The 22,547-nt window shown below is 42.1% G+C and overlaps 1 protein-coding gene across 7 annotated transcripts in view; it reads right to left on the reverse strand.

Annotated features, from left to right (window-relative positions):
* Positions 1-22,547, reverse strand: part of SGMS1 (sphingomyelin synthase 1) — a 110,877-nt gene that overhangs the window by 74,267 nt on the left and 14,063 nt on the right. The window contains exon 3 of one of the 7 annotated variants that reach the window (XM_069795915.1): positions 9,686-9,802. The exons of the other annotated variants lie outside the window; for them this stretch is intronic. The gene's annotated coding sequence lies outside the window, so the exon portion shown is untranslated. The remainder of the gene's footprint in view (positions 1-9,685; positions 9,803-22,547) is intronic. 7 annotated transcript variants of the gene reach the window in all.

Here is a 22,547-nt window from a genome sequence, read left to right on the forward strand (position 1 = left end):
AGCATTTCTTTAATGCAAAAGCACCAGCTGAGAAGAAATTCTGATGGGTTTGATGCTGTGAAGATTAATGTCTGAAGTTACTTGCCAGTCTTGTTCTCCATACAAGATGGCTAAGAACTACCAGTCATTGTCAATAGCACCCAAACACCTTCTAGAGCATTGCTAGCTTATTCAGAATATATGCACTATTTTACAATACCTGATCTAATAAATTGTAATCAGCACAGCCTCGAGCTTAGGACAGGCTTAGAGTTGAAGCTGCACCTCTGACTAATGGATTTAAATTGATTACAGCTTGCAGAAAGCTGCAGGATTTCCAGAAAGAGCAAATAATTTATTTTATTAATATTCCAATGTTTTGTAGATGAATGCTACCATCCTTATTATCCATACAGAATTATAAGAAAACCAACTGTCCACATGATTTAGGAGAGTAAGTGTCCTAAGTACTGGGGGCCACTTTTCAAGACTTTACAGAAGTAAAAATGTTTCCTTGTGCTGGACACCAGCTGTGCCTGCAAAGCACAGACATGAAGCTTTGGAGTTGAGGATTCTCCTCTTCCTCTTTTCCTTCCCACTCAACACATATACGCAAGCAGCACTATTGCAAAAGGAGCAAAGCTGTTGTCTTACTTTCTTACCCAACATAAACAGCAAGGATCAGGATTGTCTGCAAAGGCTGGATTAACCGGCTGCAGACTACTACTTAGAAAAGGCACCTCAGTGATTAGAGCAGCATTTTCATTTTACACCCTAGCACAGGAATGCAGGCGTATTTCCACATTTCACTGACATGTTTGCTTCTCGTTTGCCAGACACACTAAAGCAGTCCTTAAAATACACTGGAGAAATTCAGCCCAAATAGATCACTTGCATGAGTTTGCCAACCCAGTATGCTTGTGGATTAAAGGAGTCAAATTAATTGATTTAAAGACAATGTAAGGGTTTTTAAGAGAATGTTTAGCCGATGTCCAAGATGTCATTTTAATCCTCCTCACAGTTAATTCTTTGAACATAGGAAGCCAGTAAAATTTGTGATGCAGTTCTTGCACAGAAAACATCTCCAAAGGCATGCTAATCACTGGACTATTTTGCAAATTGCTCCTAATCTACAGTTGTTTGCCTCTGCACTCTTCCTTCAGAGACAATAAAATCATACAGCTAATGTAATGTAGCGCTCACTCCCAGTGAAAGCATATTTAAGAAAAGAATGATCATTTGTTTTATGTAGACAGATCTGCAGTAGGGAACCATTATCTAAATACGACCTCCCCCCCAGCTTTTGCTATTATATTTTAGGGTAACTTCCATTTTACATTTTTGTCTTTAATTATAAGAGAGTAGACTATTTTTAGCTCCCATTTCCATTTTAGGAAGATTTAGAGATAAATCCCCCCTGCAGACACACCACATTTTTCATCAGTGCTTGGTGAAGCACTAAGGAAGGCAACCCAGAAACATCCCCTTCATCTTTCTTGTATGGAAAGACGGTAGCAAAACAGGTAGCATGCTGCAAACTCATTCCTAGTGTCCCAAAGCCCTGAGAGAACTGTTGTTATCGCAACTGACAGCAACATAATTTTGTGAATTAGCAAGGTTTATTCATGGGATTACCTTTGTTTAGTTCTTCCAGCATCCCAGTGACCTGAACGGGGGACTGGGAACAAAACTGAGGGGAGAAAGCTCAAAAGACTTCAGTGACAAATGAAAGATACTGTTTGCAGCAAGCATGCTTTCTTCACTATTAAAATTTGCACTTTTAGCACAGAAGTACACAACTGTGCTCAGCCTCACATCTAAGACATCTGTGTACTTTTTGCACTAGCCTGTACAAAGCCAGCCAATACACCACCAAGTCTTGATTTCCATTTTATGCTGTAAATAAGGTGAAGTACAATTTTTAGAAGTGTGGGGAAAAAAAGACTGCATGAGCACCATTTTAAATGACAAACTTTTGAGGTCTCTTACTAAATATCTACAGCAGAGAGAGGGGGAGATATAACAAAGGGGGAATTCACTTCCATTAAGAAACAACGAGATCCAAAACCCCCTTTGCCTGTTGTCTGGATTTATTTTTAGGTCATGTCATAGGAGGTCTAACACACGACTACACAATGAATAGCAATCCCATTAACAGAAGACAGTCTCTCTCCCTGTTCCCAAAATAATCATTCCCTTTCTCAGACCTCCTCCCCACCGTCTTGTTGTTCAGCCTTCCAAAAAACACCTTACAGGACACGCTGCTCTCCGCAAATCTGGCCCCAACATTGCTATGAGTCTCCTTATCACTTAGGATGCCAACTGCCCCAGAGATACTTGGAAATCTTTACACCAGATGGATGCCAGGACATTGAGAAGCAACTTGGTACATACTGATATTTTCAACTGTTCCTGCAGGGTGAGATGCTCAAATTTCCCAGATTCACCTGAAAATACTTTGATGATAAAAAGCTAAGATAAGTTAATTCTAAAAAAGCAAGTTATTACTAGGTTAGAAAACATTAATAAAATGAAATGCACACTGCAACTAACTCATAGTTAGGTCATTTTCAGGATATTTGCAGTTGGACCTATCTAGATAATTTCCCCAGGTTATAAAAAACCAAGGTCTTGTTATTTAGAGAGATCGTATTTTCTGGATCGATATTTGGAAGGAAGTTTCCATTACACACAGCTCCCACTAGCAGTCCACTTAGTGCATACATACATATACACATGTATCTATTAGAAGGACTTTCTTGAAAGTCTCAGCTTTGATAATCATCTCAAGGCATACTGTTCTAACTTCTTTTTGAATGCAATGCTGTCTGCTGCTGCATTTGCTTCTGAAACACACGCTCTTTGCTTACTGGCAAAACCACCAAGGGCTCCCTCAACTTGTGATCAGTAAACCTACTCATAAAAGGTCACATGCCTCTTCCCAAAAAGTGACTAGGAAATGACAAGCCCTCCCTTCAGCCATGACCTTTCATACAACATACCTTGTGAGTTCATTATGCAAACATGTTAGCGATCAGGAATGCAGGTCGGAGTTAAGGCCCTCGCTGCTGCTCTTGGAACAGACAGTTACACAAATAAGTTCCCTATATTCTGCCACCAATAGGAACTACTTCAAATTGCTTATTATACTGCTTATTTTTACCAACCAAACTGGTGTTTGGCACCTCATGGATCATTTACCATTGACTGGTACCTATTCTGGCTTTACAGGAGCTGGAGGAGAATGGGATGAAAGCAGAGGACCCCATGACAAGCATGGTCTACATGCTTCTGCTAAGGAGAGACAGAAGTGGTTCACCTCAACCTGCAAGCAACATCAAGCATCAGAATTCACACTGTATTTAAATACATGAGTTCATACCCAAAAGCTTGTCTGTCAAGTTACCTACTGACTTGGAAAAAAACCACAGCAGTTTAAACTCAGCTCTTCCCATTTTGCAAGTGCTTTGAAACAACAGGCCCTTAGACATACTCCACTTTTGCAAGCATCTTTAAAGAGTAATAGCTGATACAAAGCTATTACAAAGAGAGAAATTACAATAACTGGTTTGGCAAAAGGAGTTGCAACCTTCATCGACCAGAGAGTTGAGAAATTGTATTTCTCGTACTTAATATTTTTCAGCTTCTAACACGAGAACAATTACTATGTGTATGAGACTTCACTAGTTGGAACATGGTTCCTGCAGAGTGGTGGTGAAGATGGCATGGGAAGAGGAGGAGACCAGGATGGTTGCTGACATGCTTACATACAGATCTCAAAGGGAGGATGGGCAGAACAGAGAGACAGGGTCATTTACAGACTGTGCAGTCTGAAGAGATTAAGGCAAATAAGCAGGGCACAAAACCTGATCTGTTGTGTGTTTTTTCCACTTCAGCAGGGTTAAGAACGTTAGTCCAGATTTGCTCCTGGAATATGATCCTCCGCTGGTGACTGAATGTCTCCTTGTCAGCCACCCTGCATCCCAGGCACACAGCAGCTCACCCTGGCCTCGCTGCTCCTCTGGGGACACACAGTGCTTTGCGTGGAGTGCATCAAATTCCAGAAGTACCAGTGGATGCCAACAGTTCTCCTGGGCAGGGAGGTCAACGGATACTTAGCAGGACAGCTGGAAAGACCTGCTGTCAAGTTTTGTGTTCATTGCTCAAGCTTTGCAAGTAAGCTAAAAACAACCTGCTTCACGAAGCACACCAAGACCTCCACTGAAGTGGAAAAAACAAAAAAAAAAACCTACACACATTCTCTGCTCATCTGGTAAATACACTCAAAATGTGCCCAAGCAGCTTTCCCTATGTTATTGCAGCACTTAAAGACCCTTTGAGTATACAAAAACATGCTGTTAGCAACATTGAAATTTATAAAGGAGGCTTCTTTAAGCCTCTAAGCTCTTAAAATATCATTCAATACTTTGTATGTGGGTCTCTTCTAAACAGAAGATTTGCAAGATAATTATACTGATATCAGAACAGCAAACACTGCCACGTATGCAACGCTTGGGCAGCTATCCCATTTTAACCTCCTTTTCAATTCACCTTACTGCCCAGGAAAACTTGACCAAAGAAAGGCTGTAAAATGGAAAAACGGAAGGTGTCATTCCCGCAGCACCTCCGGGCTGAAGCCAGCATATCCAAGATCAGTGACTACTTTTCACAGAGATTCCCTTCTGTGCTGCCGTCACACAACTAAAAGTTTGGCATTTGCCTCCACTATTACAACCTCAAATTCAGTCACCCCAAGTTTCAAGGCTTTTATTTTCATGATATCCCCATGCAACAATAAAAACCCCCAAGCCCACAAAGCTGTTCTGCTACATCAGTCGAATCAACGTGTAAGGGCAGCTAAACACCATGCCCGGTGTCAGACAAGGCTCTGTCTGAGGCTCTGACTACTTTTCAGCTCCAGGAGTTTCCTGAGCTTATATTTAGTAACCCTCTGGAAATCTCTCATCCAAACACTTACTCAGCTTCCCCCCGCGCCCGGCCCAACTTGATCCTATTTAAACTCTTTGCGTCCATTACATTATCTGGCAAGGAGTCTGACACGTCCGGAGAGGGGAGCCTACGTGCCGCTGCCCACTCCTTGGGATTCCAGTCACTGCCGCATCCCATCTCCCACACAGACGGGGTGGAAAGAAATCCTTGTTTCTGGCTTCCAGGCTACTTACAGATTCAAGCAGGTATGTTTACACTACTATCTAACTTTTAAGTTGTCACAAGCTGTCGGGTTTCCTCCCTCGGCTCTCTCTCGTAAACAGAAGCCAGGTTACAATCCACAGGTTGAGAACACTCTTCCCCATGTAATAACACGTGGGAGATGTTTTAGAAGACCTTTACCGTAAAATAACAAATACCAGAAATGCGCCTTTCCTCTGCAAGAAAAATTACACAGAAAGAGACTGTATCTCAGCAGGTTCCTCCATGATTCCTAAAAAGCCATACTAAGATTTTCAAGCACTAAAAGCAGCAGAACAACGGATTTTTACATTCTTTCATGAGGCATCATCTCTGGTAAAGTATCTCAATATACCAAAAAGCTGATCACTTTGGCCTACTAGCAACGTTCAGCAAAAGTCAACAACATACTTCATATTTCCTTTAGGACTTAGACAGCCTACAGAATAAAAAGACAGAGCAGCGACCATCCCAACAGATGACAGAGCTGAGCATGGCACTGCTTGAATGACAAACGACAACGCTGATGGCTAACAGCAGGAGAATGCACATCTGCTAGAGTCAGTGCTAAACCACACCTACCAGATCCACTTACCAATGCATTTCTGCCATCACTTGTGGTCTATTTTCTACAGTGGAACCTGACTGGGCTAGTGTTAAGCCAGCACTCCTCAAATACATTTCTAGCTGCTCCTACTTATTACGCAGCAATCACAGCAATATTCAGTGGCAATTTGGGGGAGAAAAACTACTGTAAACTATTCCATAAATAAAAATTAATCTGGTTGTAGATGCCAGTGACTTTCATATAATAAATGGCTTGGTGTGTGATATGCCGATCAAAATTAACATTTAGATATGACACGTTGCCCCACTACATCCCACGCCTGGCCCTCAACTTTGTTAGAGGTCCTTGTTCACACTGCAGCATTCATGATGGCTGCATTCCACTCTGAGGGTAAAGGTTGCCTGTAAGCGATTTATACAGTATGTGAAATGCTTTGTTTATCCGAAAATATTTTAGCTCTGAGAAACATTAAAGCAAGACATAGATTTCAGCAGTTGCACAGTAAAGAACTGCAACTCCTGCAGATATTGCCAGGAACTTTCTTCCTAAGGCTCTACAGCTATAAAAGACTGTTTTGCTAAAGCAAAACTACAGACAAAAAGCCAAGTGTAATGTTCTTAATAATATGCTAAAAAGGGTTGTTATAGCAAGGTTGAGAACAAGCAGAGGACAAAGCAAGGGTGCCATTTTACCCTTGCTCACTTTGTTCAGAGCAGATCATTGCATTAATCAGTAGAAAAACTTGATGGTGCTGCAGGGCAAACCAAAACCTGTGGGGTCTTCCCCAGTAAGCAGCCTCTGGAAAACCACTATAAAAGTAAAGGGAGTTTCCCTGCAGCCTGGTCCCCAATTTAACTTGTGGTAGTGAAACACAGCTAGCCAGCAGATCATCTACTACACTTAAATCTTGCAGTAGTCACACCCACCTCATAAGTAAAACTCTGCCCAAAGCAGGTTAGTTAGGCTGTTATTTAAGACAAGAGGAATTAACCACATCGGTCACCAGAGACAAAAGCATGACAGTTGACAGGGGAGATTTTCAAAGAACAATCACATTTCAGCAGAACTCAATTATCCCAGGGGTACAGAACTGGAAGACGGGAATATTAAGAATGTTATTGTTCAAAAACAGCAAAGAAGCATCTCCTCAGAGTGCAAAGCTCTTCTCATTTAAAGACATGCTGTAGACATGCACTCAACATATTCAATTCCTGATCCTTGTTTTAGTAGAGCAGCAAAGGCTAAATCAGATGTGCTGTACCCTCTTGCTAAGGCCAGGATACCTAGCTTAGGGGGGGAAGAGGGGGCAAGGGGACAGTTATCTCCAGCCCCACTACACGGGTTCTGTAGTAGTTTTTGATTAGTGCATTCTTCTGTACTGCTTCCTTACTTAGCTCTGCAGGCTCCCCATGCCAGAGCTCCAGGTGCATGCTTTTCTTGGGTTGTGGTTTCATTGTTTGCCCCTGCCAGGGAATTCCCAACCACAAGCTGGTTTTGCGCCAGTTCCTCACTTCCATAAACTGCCTAATTAATCAATGGCCTTATCTCAAGCTACATTACAAATGTAGAATTAACCAAATATAAACAGAAAAAAAAAAAAGTTAAGCTTTTAAAACAGTGATCTGGCACGTAAAGAAATGTTTCCCTGCTCTGTTAACTTCACTATATGCAGGTTTACAGCAAGGTAACACTATTACTTTTCTATTTTTATATTAAAAAACACTATAAAGTGTTTTTTAATATAAACCAGCAAGTTTTGACATTACCAAAAATGTATGTGCACAAAAATAAGCCCTACAGTTTGATAAGTCATTTCCTTGTAAAGTACTAAAAAAAAAACCCACATGGACCTTCACATCAGCCTTACTCATACTGCCTTACAAGCTGGAATTTGCCTGGTGTGGTCAGAGACCTCAGACAAACAGAACTGCCAAGTAGTGAAACCCAGACAATCCAATATACCAAAAAAAAAAACCCCAAAGAAAGTAAGTTGGAATAAACTCTGGTCAACTTGGTGCTTACCCTCCGTGACGTTAACTTCAGCCCTACAAGACTGTTTTTCAAGACTAGTCTTGTGCAACACTTATATTTAAGAATACTAGACAAGGCTCAAGAGTTTAAGCAAAAGCTAGCAAGTTTATTATGAGTCCCTCGTGAGACCCCTGGCACTAGCCTGCAGAAATAATCACAGCTTTTCTGTGAGAATACAGACAATTTCAGTCTTGCTCTAAAAAGCAGAAGGGTGCATTATTGCTTAGTATTTAAGAAGTTGCAAGACGAAGAGCACATCACAACCACCACATGACAGTAAAACCAGACTTCACTTTGCAGTTTTTTCTTACACCAGGGAGAAAAGTAGTTAACACCAGGCATATTAAGTGCCAAAATTAGCTGGTTTGCTCAAATGCAACATACAAAACCATCTGCAGCACTTCCTGAGGTACGAATAACAAAAGCAGCAAGTCACACAAGATTTTCAAGTCTTAGTTTAAGAAAGAAAAAACAACAAAAAAAAGGAAAAGAAGAACTGTACTTCCACCTTTGAAAGCTCAGGAGGGGCAGAAAGGCAGGCTTCTCATATACCAAAAGGATCACACAGCACCTCCAGGTTTCACAAAACCCCTGCAATCTTTAAAAATAAGATCTCTTCTCTCTCCAAAGACACAGGCTTTCCAAACCTGCTGGGAGAGAAAACCTAATTCTGAAACACATGCAAATGGCACCTGTGCTGTAGCAAGGTTTCAGGTGTGTCAAATTAACAGCCATAGAGATTTCAGTCTTTGCTGCCCATCAGTACAAAGAGCAATAAGCAAAGTTGCCTCGTACCATTGACTTTACATGTCAATACTAAAGTAGACAAAGAGGTTGGAATATAAAAGTGACCTTCAGCCTCCCTGTCCACTCAAATTCTTCTCCAAACACTTCTAAAATGACACAGCTATCCGGGTTAGTCCAATTAAGTCATCAGTCTACCACACACTGACCAAACAACCATTGCCAGTGCCCTGTCAGTGATTTAAATTAGTGGCATAACAGTACATCACCGCCTCACCAAGAGACCTTTTCAAGTCATTGCAGAAGGTAGCAGTATAGAAAATAAATCTATTGAGATTTACAAGGGTTACGCTCACCTCGGAGAAATTATAATGACCTTTTGCCTTCTTCAATCTCCCATTTGTTTTGTTTTGTTTGTTTTTTATATGGGGTCCGAATTAATGACAGGCCAGAGAACAGATGAGCATTAGCTCAGTCTCAGGATGAACTGTCTGCACTGCTCTGACCTAGACCTAGACAGATTTCACTGACCAGAAAAGAAAGCCTCTCAGCACAGTGCGAACACTGGTGCAATGATAATGAAACCTGAAATCTGTCGTGCTATCTCGTTTCTCATTCCTCTGCACAACACATTTTATTTTTAGGTTATAACATTGGATGCAGCAGAGAAAGAAAGGATGGACACAGGCACAACAGCTGAAAACAAACTTGGAAACACCAAGAATGGGACATTTCCGTTTCACATTTAGTTACATTATCTACACCTTCAGCTCACATTCAGCATTTCTGGAGTCACAGGGGCAAGATTTATACTGTCACACCAGTATCACCTTCACACGTGGTTTCCCTGCAGTCACAAGCTGCTTACAAAGAGCCTATCACCACCCTTGCAAACTAGATCAAATGCTGCTTTTTTGCCTCTTGCTTAATACGGAAACAATATGACTGAACAAGCTGGGTCGGGTATGGAAGAGGAAGACACAGGGGTTATTGAGCAGGTGACTCCTGAGTGGTAGTTCAGCAAGGAAATCTCCGGTATGAGAATTTAGAAGTTAGTAAAGCTCTTTTATAACTACAAGTTACATGACCTAAAGGCAGTAACAAAATTTAGCTCTGGGGAGAATCCAAAGGTCAGAAAGAGAAAGGTACGGAAGCATGCAACACAGAACATACCTCCTGTTGTAAGCTCACACAGTGTTTAGATACATGGACAAAGTCATCTTCCAGCAGTGGCCTGCTCCCTTCTTACACCATGCCTCCCTACAGTTATGGAACTTTCTTCTCATGTCACTGCAAATGTACACCACAGGTATGCATCAAAGCAAGAGAGCTACACAGTGAGACTTGGGCAGCAAATTCTGCATAAGGGAGGAAAGCAAAGCTAAGGAAAAAGAAGAAAATTGGCCAGTATCAAGCACACCTCTTCCTGATGCAGCTTCTCTTGACAGAGAGCTAATTTTCACCTTGGACAGCTAGTGACAAAAGGATGCACACGCAAAAGTACAAGCAAAGCCTTTGACAGCCTGAAGCTCTGCTGCAGTTCCTTCCTCCCCTCTTTCACAGTGAGGCTTTTTCTTTTATAAACTTATGAAGCACATCTCACGAATCTCTTATACCCGCTTAAAGTCAGGGGTTAAGTGGAGCTGAAATGAGACAGCATACCTGCTATTGATGTTGGGTATAGAAAATGCTGTTTTAAATTAAGTTAGTTAATCATTTTCAACTTCAAACAATTTTAATAATACCTAGAAGAAGTAGCCAAGATCATTCTGATCCTTTCTATTCTTCCTCATTGATGGTGCATCCCTCTTGGCAGGAAAACGAACCAATGACCCCATCATACAGAGCAACTTAGCGGTCAAAGTGAGGAGGGGATACCTCCCCAAACAACCACCAAAGACCACCCGAGATCCCTGCGCATGCGGAGGAGGCATTTGATGTGTTATGGTTATATAATCCTATGCATATGCATTAGATAGTCTGAATATGTAACAGGTAGGAGTAGTTTAATAAATTATATGCGATTGGTACCACATAAAAGAGGCACAACTGATGAATCTGGCGTGCTTGATTTGTGGAGACTCCACCGAGCACCTAGGCCTGAATAAAAAGCAATATCTCTCCCGAGTGTGTGAGATTGATCTATTGCACACTGGGTAATGAATCTGCTTTTAGGACAACAGTTTCTGGTGACCCAGATGGGACTGCCATGACGCCTTGCCCAGATCGACTTGCCAGCCACCAGCAGGGAGACGCTGCTCTCCGGACTCCAGCACACACCAAGCTTTTGATTGGGGACTCCAAGAGTATTCTGCCCAGCTGGAGGGGGTAAACAACACAACGGTGCAACACCTGCTAAAAGAGATATTCCTAGTTTGATGTATAATTGGTGCAATTGGTATATCATATGCGTTGGACAGCGACGAGTGGAATATATGATATTACAGTATCTGCATGCATAGGAAGAGCTAATCATATACGTTTGACATCAATGACTGCAGTATATGAAATCTTGGTTGAGAATATTCTTTCTGGGGAGAAATATGGGCACCCAGCAGTCAGCAGAAACTCCTTGTTCCCCATTAGGTTGTATTTGAAAATGTTGGGGCAAGTTTGGAGGGGATCCCCTAACAAAAAAGAAGCTGACAGAGTACTGTATTCAGTGGTGGCCAAAATATTAATTGGATGATGGGGAAAAGTGGCCAGAAAAGGGATCGTTGAACTATAACACAATTTTACAACTAATGTTGTTTTGTAGAAGATTGGATAAACAGGATGAGGTGGTGTATGTTGGATTTGTTTTTCTTGTTAAGGAACAATCATGAAATATGGAAAAAATGTAATTTGTTAACTTCTGATTCAAATGTAATGATGATGATGGAAGATATTAAGAAGGCACCAAGGTGTTGTTCTGCTTGTAGTATTGGGAAAAGGTGCCTAAAAGTGGAAGAACAGGAGGAGGATATCCAGATAAGGAAAATGTTACGGGGCGGGGGGGGGAGATAGCAAAAGGGGTAGTGAAGCTTTTAGTCCAATAGCAGGAAGAACTTGAGCACAACAGCATCCCATAATTCAGGTCCCCCTTCGCCAAGCAGTGGGTCCAAACAGTATGCTGGTACATGTAAAAGTACCATTTACAACATCAGATTTGATGAATTGGAAAGAGTCTTCAGGATCATATCGAGATAACCCTGATAAAATGCATAGATCCTTTAGGATGACTGTTGAAAACCATAACCCAGACTGGCACGATATTCAAGTTTTGTTAAATAATTTGTTTACACCAGCAGAAAAAAGAAGGGTTATGGAAAAGGCAAGGGAGGAGAATGAACGGCAGAATGGCAGAGATGGCCCTGACTGGTTTCTGCCAATTCAGGAGCCCAATTGGAACGCGAATTCAAGTACAGGGATGTTAATGATTAAGCAATACCACCAGTTAATTCTGTATAGAATAAAGAATGGGATATCTAGACCAAAAAAACTCGCTATATTATATCAAGTGGTACAAGGTAAAACAGAAGATCCATCTGCTTTTTATGAACGATTATGCAAGGCGGCCAGGAAACGGACAGATTTAGACCCTGAAGATGAAACTAATAAAATTACTTTTATCACCCTGTTTGTAAGACAATCAGCACCTGATATAAAAAGGAAATTACAGAAGGTGGATGGAATGTCTGGGATGACAATATCCCAGTTGATTGAAATTGCATATAAGGCATATAATAATAGAGGAGGTTGAGAAAAAAGAAAATTAAAAGGAAAAATTGAAGGATCGAAAGCAAAAATCAGCAATATTGGCTGCTGCTTTTGTCAAGGCTCAGACCTCATGTAGAGGTTGAGGTTTTAGAAGGGGACAAGGACAAGGGAAGAGCTGAGGAATGGGAAGAAATCTGGAAATTAGGACCCGCCTAGATAAAGACCAGTGTGCTATTTGTAAAGAAAAAGGACATTGGAAGAATGAATGCCCAAAAAGAGAGTCTAATCAGACTTCAACTCCTGTAATGATACCTATACTGGGGGAATTAATTGGAGTCGTTTATGAAGACTCTGATTGACAGGGACCAGGGGTTGAAAAGATAGAGCTCCCAGCTGAACCCTTGGTTGAAATTAAAATGGGGAATGATATAGTTAAGTTCTTAGTTGACACAGGAGCAACTTATTCAGTATTAAATAGTTGTAAAGGACCTATGAGTAAATATTCCATGGCTGCTGGTGGTGCAACAGGAAAACGAGAGGTTAGACCCTTTTCCCAGCAGACTGAGTGTAAAATTGGTAACAAGATGTTTGTACAGGAGTTTTTTATACATACCAGAATGCCCGATACCTCTACTGGGAAGGACCTGTTGAGTAAATTAGGGGCACAAAAAACTTTTAATGCAAACAAAATAAGAGTCCATTTTCCGCAAAATAATGCCTGGGCGGTGCAGATATACGTGTTAGAGGAACTACTTGGGACAGCAGAATACAAAGAAAAGTCAACTCCATTGTGGAAATACAAGATGCTGTAACTCCCTTCGCATGGGCAACTGAGAAACCTGGAAGAGCTAAATCGGCTGAACAGGTAAAAATAGAATTGAAGACAAGAGCTAAGCTGGTAAGATGAAAACAGTATCCTATGAAATTGGAAGCCCGTGTTGGATTGGAACCTATCATACACAACTTCCTCAAGTACAGACTGTTGAGGGAGTGCCAGTCAGAATGTAACACTCCAATTCTACCTGTTAAAAAGCCACATTCACAGGAATATAAATTAATACAAGATCTAAGAGCTATCAACCAAATAGTAGTGGATTTCTACCCAGTGCCACCTAATCCCTATAACTTGCTAACTACTATCATTGATTCTAATGTTTATTTTACAGTCCTGGACTTGAAGGATGCTTTCTTTCGCATTCCTGTAGAAGAACAAAGTCAGAAGCTGTTTGCTTTTGAATGGGAAAGTCCACAACAGGACAGAAAACGCAGTTATGCTGGACAGCGCTTCCCCAAGGATTCAAGAATAGCCCCACAATTTTTGGTAATGTACTTGTGAAAGAACTGGAGCAGTGGCAAGGTAAGGAAGTTAACATTACCTTGTTACAGTATGTAGATGAAATACTGCAGGGAGCAGACACGGCTGAAGAATGCAAAAAATCAACCAAAAGTTTATTAAACTTCTGGGGGCAAGCAGGATATAGAGTGTCACAGAAAAAGGTGCAGGTCGTTCAGACAACTGTGACTTATTTAAGATTTGAGATATCCCAGGGGGAGAGGAAGTTGGGAATCGAAAGAAAAGAAGCAATATGTCAAATTGCACCTCCTAGCTCAAAGAGAGAATTTAGAGCATTTCTGGGAATGGCCGGATGGTGTCACTTGTGGATTCCTAATTTTGGATTAATGGCTAAACCCCTCTATGAAGCCGTTAAGGGGGCAGGAGAGCTATCAGAATGGACTCCAGATTGTCGAAAAGCATTTGATGCAATAAAAATTGCTCTCATGAGTGCTCCAGCTTTAGGCCTTCCAAATCTGACAAAGCCTTTTGAACTCTATGTGCATGAAAGGGAACATCAGGCGCTGGGAATACTTGAGCAGACTTTGGGAAGCTGGAAAAGGCCAGTAGCTTACTTTTCAAATCAACTAGATAAAATAAATTCTGGATGGCCAGGATGCCTAAGGGCAGTGGCAACTTCAGTACTGTTGATATAGGAGACACGAAAGCTGACCTTGGGACAGAAAATTACTGCCTATGTGCCGCATGCTGTTACAGCAGTGTTAGAACAGAAGGGACATCATTGGCTGTCCCTGAGCAGAATTGGTACAGTACCAAGCAATACTGCTCGAACGAGAAGACATAATAATGAAAGTATCTAGTGCCTTAAATCCAGCATCAGTGTTACCCCTACACGAAGGGGAAGAATTGACACCACTGCTTGCCAGCTATTGAGCAGGTACACTCCAGCCATGCAGACCTGAAAGATCTCCCTTTACGAGATCCTGATTGGGAACTGTTCACTGACAGAAGCAGTTTCATCATCAAAGGGCAACGGAAAGCTGGATATGCTGTCATTACTCTGGAAGAAGAGATAGAGGCAATGTCATTGCCAGTGAACACTTCTGCTCAGAAGGCTGAACTAATTGCATTAACCCGAGCTTTGGAGATTTCCAAAGGAAAGCGGGCCAATTATCTACACTGACTTGAAGTATGCCTTTGGAATAATACATGCACATGGTGCAATTTGGAAGGAGAGAGGATTCTTATCATCACAAGGAAATCCTATAAAATACAGTAAAGAAATTTTGAGATTGCTCAAAGCAGTCAATGGCAGTGATACATTGCAGAACACACCAATCTGGACAGACTGATATAATCAAAGGAAATTGACAGGCCAACAAGACTGCAAAAAGGGCCGCTTTATTTACAAAAGTAGCAGCCTTAGCTCCTGAAAGAACTTTTAATGTTCATGTCCCTGAATACACAGAGAAAGAAGATAAATTGGTTGAGTTTCTAAAGTGTACTAAGACTCTTGAAGGATAGTAAAAAACTCCAGATGGACAATGTATAGTCACCCCTCAAGTAATGAGGGAACTTATGAAAAGAACTCATGGTATGGGAGCTGAAGCACTGATAGAAATGGTGAGAATATATGCAATAGGCATTAACATGCTGAAAATTGCCAAAGATATTACACAAGGATGTGAAATCTGTTTGAGGAATAATCCCACAATTCAAAAAAGACCCTTACCAGGAGAGGTAAGAAGAGGTTTTATACCTGGGAATTACTGGCAGATTGATTTCTCTGAACTACCAAAGTGTAAAGGATATAAATATTTATTAGTGATCATTGATACCTTTTCAGGTTGGCCAGAAGCTTTCCTGTGTCACACCAACAAAGCCAGGGAAGTAGTAAAAGTGCTTTTGAAAGAAATAATACCTAGATTTGGAGTTCCTGAAGGATTTTCTTCAGATAGAGGACCCCATTTTGTAGCAGAAGTCATACAGAAAATTTCTAAATTCTTACAGATAAAATGGGATTTACACACCCCATGGAGACCAAAGTCTACTGGAAAAGTAGAAAGAATGAATCAAACAATCAAGCAAAAAATTAGGAAATTATGTCAGGAAACTCAGGTGAAATGGATTGAAGTCTTGCACTTCTTGCACAGATTGAAATCTGGCACTACTTAAAATTAGAATAACACCTAGAACAAAAGAGAAAATTAGTCCATTTGAAATATCGCATGGAAGGCCTTGTGTTAAAAACTTGACAGGGAAAGATAGTCAGATGCACCTGAAAGAACAGATCTTGGGGGATTACTTAATATCTTTGGGCAAAGTCATTAACTCTGTAGATACATCCAGGTTAAAGCTCCTGTGCCTTTGGATTCACCCGTACACCCCTTCAAGCCTGGAGACTCAGTGTATCTGTGGACGTGGAACAACAAACCACTTGTGGAGGAGGGGAGAGGACCCTATCAAGTGCTACTGACTGCAAACACTGCAGTGAAGCTCCAGGGAGTTGAATCCTGGATCCACTATACTACAATAAAGAAGATACCATCCCCTCTGTGGAATTCAACGCCAAAAGGACCTTTGAAATTAAAACTAAAGACCCAACATTAAGTTACAGCATAATATTTTTCAGAAACAATAATGAAGTGACTAATTGTAAATATTTTGATAATTTGGGTAAGGAATAATAATCTTCATTTTTTGTTGCCACAATGGAATAGAAATCATAATATTTAGAAACTCTTGGCCAGAGAAGTCACAAACATGTCCACCTTCTGTTTAGGATCAGGAAGTTCAGTTGGGGAAATGTATAGTTCTTGCCTAATTGGGATCCCAACCCCATTAGAAATAATGAAAAATTATACTATGTTAAGAGTATTTGGATTTAAAATTACATATAGTAATTTGTACAATATGGGAAGAACTACTAAAATTAAAGAAAGGGGAATGCTGAGAGTAAAAGCATAAGGAACTCTACCTGCAAAACATTGCGCTACTTTTGTGACTTGTTCCTCCAAGTGTGACAATCTAACGCAACTGCAACCCCCTTCAGCATGTAATGAAACAGAAAATGTAAGTTATGCTTGGGCCCACACCCGGCTACCTTTGGGATGGTTTTTACTTTGCAGGTGACTAGCCTATACTTATGTCCCAGCCAACATCACTGCAGGCCCTTGCTCAATTGGGAGATTAGTTCCATTGCTCCTAAGCAAGGAAGATTTGAAAATTGAGGAAAAGCAAAAAAGAACAACTCATCAATTACCTGAAGATTGTGACTCCCAAGTTACTCTTTATAGCTCAAGTGAAATAACAGCTGCAGCAATATTAACACCCGGAGTAGGAGTTGCAATGAATTACCATACCTTAAAAAGGATTGCTTGTGCTCTGGTCAAAGACATTAATTATACACCACAAGCTCTGACAGCTCTTGGAACAGAAATGACCTGGATTAGAGAGGCAGCCCTAGAGAACTGAGCAGCTATAGATTATCTGTTATTAAGGCACAGTCATGGTTGTGAAGAATTTAAGGGAATGTGTTGTTTTAATCCTTCTGATAATTCACAATTTGTAGAGAAAAAGATACAGCAATTGAAAGAATTGGCCTCTAACTTTTCAGAACAAGAACTGGACTTTCTGTGGTTGACTTAATGGCTCCCAAATATAAGTTGGTTAAAACAATTGTTTGTGTTTATGCTGTTGTTTGTAGTTCTGATTTTGATAACTTGTTGTATGATACAATGCATGTCATTATGTAGATCAAGAATTTATAAAGGAATGGTGTGAGACTTAGGATGTTGTCCTGGTTTTGGCTGGGATAGAGTTAATTTTCTTTCTAGTAGCTGGTATAGTGCTGTGTTTTGGATTTAGTATGAGAAGAATGTTGGTAACACACTGATGTTTTCACCTGTTGCTAAGTAGTGTTTAGACTAAGTCAAGGATTTTGCAGCTTCTCATGCCCAGCCAGCAAGAAGGCTGGAGGGGCATAAGAAATTGGGAGGGGGCACAGCCAGGGCAGCTGACCCAAACTGGCCAAAGGGATATCCCATACCATGTGATGTTCATGCCCACTATATAAACTGGGGGGAGTTGGCCTTGGGGGATCGCTACTCAGGAACTAACTGGGCATCAGTTGGCTAGTGGTGAGCAATTGCATTGTGCATCACTTGTTTTGTATATTCCAATCCTTTTATTATTGTCATTTTATTATTGTTATTATTATCATTATTAGTTTCTTCCTTTCTGGTCTATTAAACTACTCTTACCTCAACCCACAAGTTTTACCTTTTTCCTTCCGGTTCTCTCCCCCATCCCAGTGGGTGGGAGGAAGTGAGCGAGCAGCTGCGTGGTGCTTAGTTGCTGGCTGGGGTTAAACCACGACAGATGTATATTAAATAACATCATAAGTCTCAAAGGGGGAAGGACTGATGTCAGGCATAGAAAATGCTGTTTTAAATTAAGTTAGTTAATCATTTTCAACTTCAAACAATTTTAATAATACCTAGAGAAGTAGCCAAGATCATTCTGATCCTTTCTATTCTTCCTGATTGATGGTGCATCCCTCTTGGCAGGAAAACGAACCAATGACCCCATCATACAGAGCAACTTAGCGGTCAAAGTGAGGAGGGGATACCTCCCCAAACAACCACCGAAGACCACTCGAGACCCCTGAGCATGCGGAGGAGGCATTTGATGTGTTATGGTTATATAATCCTATGCATAGTGATATAGAGAACTAACTGCTTATTGTTTAATGATCTAGCTCATCTTGATTATCTCTCTGTAACTTTACATACCAAGGACTGGTGTTTGTCAAGGATTAAGCCTGTCAGAGACTGGTACTTGGGAGTGATGAGCAAGAGGGAGCCATGAGCAACCACAAAACTTAATTAAATGTTTGATGAATTTACGATCTTGTTGAGAAGGCACAGAGACCTTGCTTGAATAGATAAGGCCGGAAAAGATAAGAACTCCTGCCTTTGTTCTCGTCCTTGTAGGTAATTTAGCTTAAACTGGCCATATGGTTTTACATCACTAATGAAAACTTAGATAATAAGAGCACTAACAAGCATTTTTTTAGGGACTAACGTGCATTCTTTAGGATAAGATGTATCAAAACATGTAAAGGACCATACTGTGCAGAATCACCTGAGGAGGGTCAAGTAGCGGACAAGTGAGGAAGGCTATGGAAGACCACCAGAGGACTCCTGAAGACCACCAGAGACCTTCAATGCACCTGTGCAAAGGACATTTGCATATGCTAGTAGTTTCCCAGAAAACTAATGAATATGTATAACATTTCTCAGAAATCTAGTGAATATGTATGTAGAACATGTACTTAACCTGCACAATTAGACCCGACGGTGTGCACGATAGCCGGAGCAATCCCTCGTGCACCCAGCGCTGCCAATAAAGAATACCTACTCAATAGTTAATCAAGCCATTGAGTTAGATTCTTGAATCAATATGCGTTTGTATTGGCTTTGTGTGGCAAGGGTTTGGTAGCGGTGGGGGGCTACAGGGGTGGCTTCTGTAAGAAGCTGCTGGAAGCTTCCCCTGTGTCCGACAGAGCCCATACCAGCCGGCTCCAAGACAGACCCGCCGCCAGCCAAGACCAAGCCAATCAGATTGTGATAGTGGTAACGCCTCTGTGATAACACCTTTAAGAAGGGAAAAAAAAGTTGGGACAGACAGAAACGGCAGCCAGAGAGAGGAGTGAGAACATGTAAGAGAAACAACCCTGCAGACCCCCAGGTCAGTGAAGAAGGAGGGGGAGGAGATGCTCCAGGCGCCGGAGCAGAGATTCCCCTGCAGCCCATGGGGAAGACCGTGGTGAGGCAGGCTGTCCCCCTGCAGCCCAGGGAGGTCCATGGTGGAGCAGATCTCCACCTGCAGCCTGGGGAGGACCCCACGCCGGAGCAGGGGGGTTCCCGAAGGAGGCTGTGACCCCGTGGGAACCCTGTGCGGGAGCAGGCTCCTGGCAGGACCTGCGGATCTGTGGAGAGAGGAGCCCACGAGCAGGTTTTCTGGCAGGACTTGTGACCCCGTGGGGGACCCACGCTGGAGCAGTGTGCTCCTGAAGGACTGCACACCGTGGAAAGGACCCATGCTGGAGCAGTTTGTGAAGAACTGCAGCCCGTGGGAAGGACCCACGTTGGAGAAGTTCGTGGAGGACTGTCTCCCGTGGGAGGGACCCCACGCTGGAGCAGGGGAAGAGTGTGAGGAGTCCTGCCCCTGAGGAGGATGAAGCGGCAGAAAATAACGTGTGATGAACTGATCACAAACCTCATTCCCCGTCCCCCTGCGCTGCTGGGGGGGGTTGGTAGAGAATCTGGGAGCAAAGTTGTGCCCGGGAAGAAGGGAGGGGTGGAGGGAAGGTGCTTTGAGATTTGGTTTTATTTCTAATTACCCTACTCTGGTTGATTGGTAATAAATTGAGTTAATTTTCCCCAAGTTGAGTCTGTTTTGCCCGTGACGGTAATTGGTGAGTGATCTCTCCTGTCCTTATCTCAACCCACAAGCTCTTTGTTATATTTTCTCTCCCCTGTCCAGCTGAGGAGGGGGACTGATAGAACGGCTTTGGTGGGCACCTGGCATCCAGCCAGGGCCAACCCATCACAATGTTAGATGGTCTTAATATTTACTAGGTAGGAGTAGTTTAATAAATTATATGCAATTGGTACCATATAAAAGACACATCTGATCAATCTGGTGTGCTTGATTTGTGGAAAGCCCACCAAGCACCCAGGCCTGAATAAAAAGCAATATCTCCCGAGTGTGTGAGATTGGTCTATTGCACACCAGGTATTGAATCCGCTTTTAGAACAACACAATGACACTAAAATGGTCTTACATGTTCCTTTTTGCCAATTCTGTTTGTGCCATAGTTATCAATGGGAAGGAGGAAGCTGGAAGGCAGATATGTTCACCAGAGCAGCATGATACAGGTAATGGCACGGTAATTCAATACATACTTGCCCTCTGGGAGTATTAAATTCCATGGCTGGGTCTGCAGAGGAGCTCAGTGAGCCAGCTGAGGTGCAGCCTGCTCCCAGGTTTCACAAACCGTGCCTGTTTCTTGGATCTCCAGAGGCAAAGCAAGCAGAGGCTCTGCTATCAGTGTGCTGAAGTGGTTTATTCCCATATGGCTGTAAAACACAGCAGTTCAGCAGCAACCCTCCTGACAATATGCCACGCTCAGAGGAGCCACAGACCTCAGAATCCCAGCGAGGCTTTGCTGTCATATGCCCCCCACACCAAATTCAGCAGAAACTTTTTTCTCCTGCGACACTGACTTGAGTCTCCTGGGAAGAGAGATTCATTTTTTCTTTTGTTGCAGTGGCCAGAAGAGAGACCTGCACATATATATAAGCACTGAGGGCAATGAATTCAAACTGGATTTACACTTGACTAATTCACTGTAAGTCGAAGGCTAAGTTACAAGATGATACCTGGGAGAATGACAGCGGTGCTTCATTAGTCTACAAAGCAGTGTATAAGAGTGGCTGATGGGCAACAATCACTCTGTGTTAAAAACCAATACATCCCTAGTCCGATGCAAATGATACCTAAATCTCAGTAAGCGTGCTTTTTAGGTGGGCTTAACACACACATTAACAAGTGGCAGATGAGTTGGGGGGGGGGGAAGTTGACGGGCCATCTCTTTTGGAGGGCAGCACAATGTGTCCATAAATAAAGTAAAAGAGTCCTAAGGAAGTAAAAAACAAAAAAAAAGTTAAACTTCCAACCACAGAAGTTAGTCCAACTTTCAAAGGTTCCCATAGTTTGCAGCAGAAATTTGTTTCACATACTTAAAGTTTTCTACCGTCTGTCTTGACCTAAAAGCCACCAACTTGGAAAAGGAATTTTCTGGACCACACCCCTGCCAGGCTACAGCAATTGCTTTTTAATCTTGTTTCTTCTGGGCATTGAAAAGCATTTGTGCATTGCTGCAACATCCCTCCTATGCAGTTAAATAAATGGTAAGAGACGGTTACCTCCCAGGCTTTGGGGAAAGGATGATCAGTATTCATTTAGAAATTTCTTATAAAAAAAGATACACTTTCGGAGTTTGCTTTTGAGAGGACTCTGTTTGCTAAGCCTCTGTCTTCAGGGCAGCGCAAAGCCCTTTAGGACAAACAAACCTGGGCGGGCCCTACAAAAGGGACTGTGAGAGATGCACTTCAAGGTTCCTGCGTAGCTATTTGGCACCTCACAAAGCCTGGGCTACTCCGCAGCAGGCTGTCTTTTCCCAGAAGCCACAGTTCGATACTGAGAATTGCCACCAATGCAACTAACGAATACACGCTTCGAGTTTAAATATATAAAGGTTCTGATCTAACTTTGACCACTTCCCAAGAGGAGGCACCCAGGAACAGATCCAACAGTCCTTCCGCTGCACAAACCAAACGCGCTGGACTGGGGAAGGCACAGCCGTGGAGCTGACAGTCACAGCCAGCTCTTCCGGACGGAGAACACCCATGTCACAGTCCCACCATCACCAACATTATTTTAAAAGCCTCAGGCCCCAAAGCCAGAAGTATGACCAGCCTAGTTTTGACTTGCGTGAGCAACTCACTCTCCCCAGTGTTTCATCTGTTAGTCCTCATCACCTCCCCATTTTCACTATGCAACCCCAATGCTTTTACACTTTGTTTTGAAGAGGTTTACTATGTTTTTAGTATTTCAGCAAGACCTGCGTTGCCTTCTCCTTCTGACAGTTTCTGTGGTAAACTTTGATATCGCATCCAGTTACTAAACTGTTCCTTTTGAAAGACAAGCAAGTTCCCTGAAGAAACAAAAGCACTGGATTGGAGAGGGAGGGGAAATTCCCTGCTGTGGTCTGCTCTTGTTGATGTCTGATACAGAAAATCCTGTTTTAAATTAAGTTAATCATTTTCAACTTCAAACAATTTTAATAATACCTAGAAGAAGTAGCCAAGATCATTCTGATCCTTTCTATTCTTCCTGATTGATGGTGCATCCCTCTTGGCAGGAAAACAAACCATTGACCCCATACAGAGCAACTTAGCAGTCAAAGTGAGG

Source organism: Haliaeetus albicilla, chromosome 11, assembly GCF_947461875.1.
Source record: "Haliaeetus albicilla chromosome 11, bHalAlb1.1, whole genome shotgun sequence".
Classification (NCBI taxonomy): Eukaryota; Metazoa; Chordata; class Aves; order Accipitriformes; family Accipitridae; genus Haliaeetus; species Haliaeetus albicilla.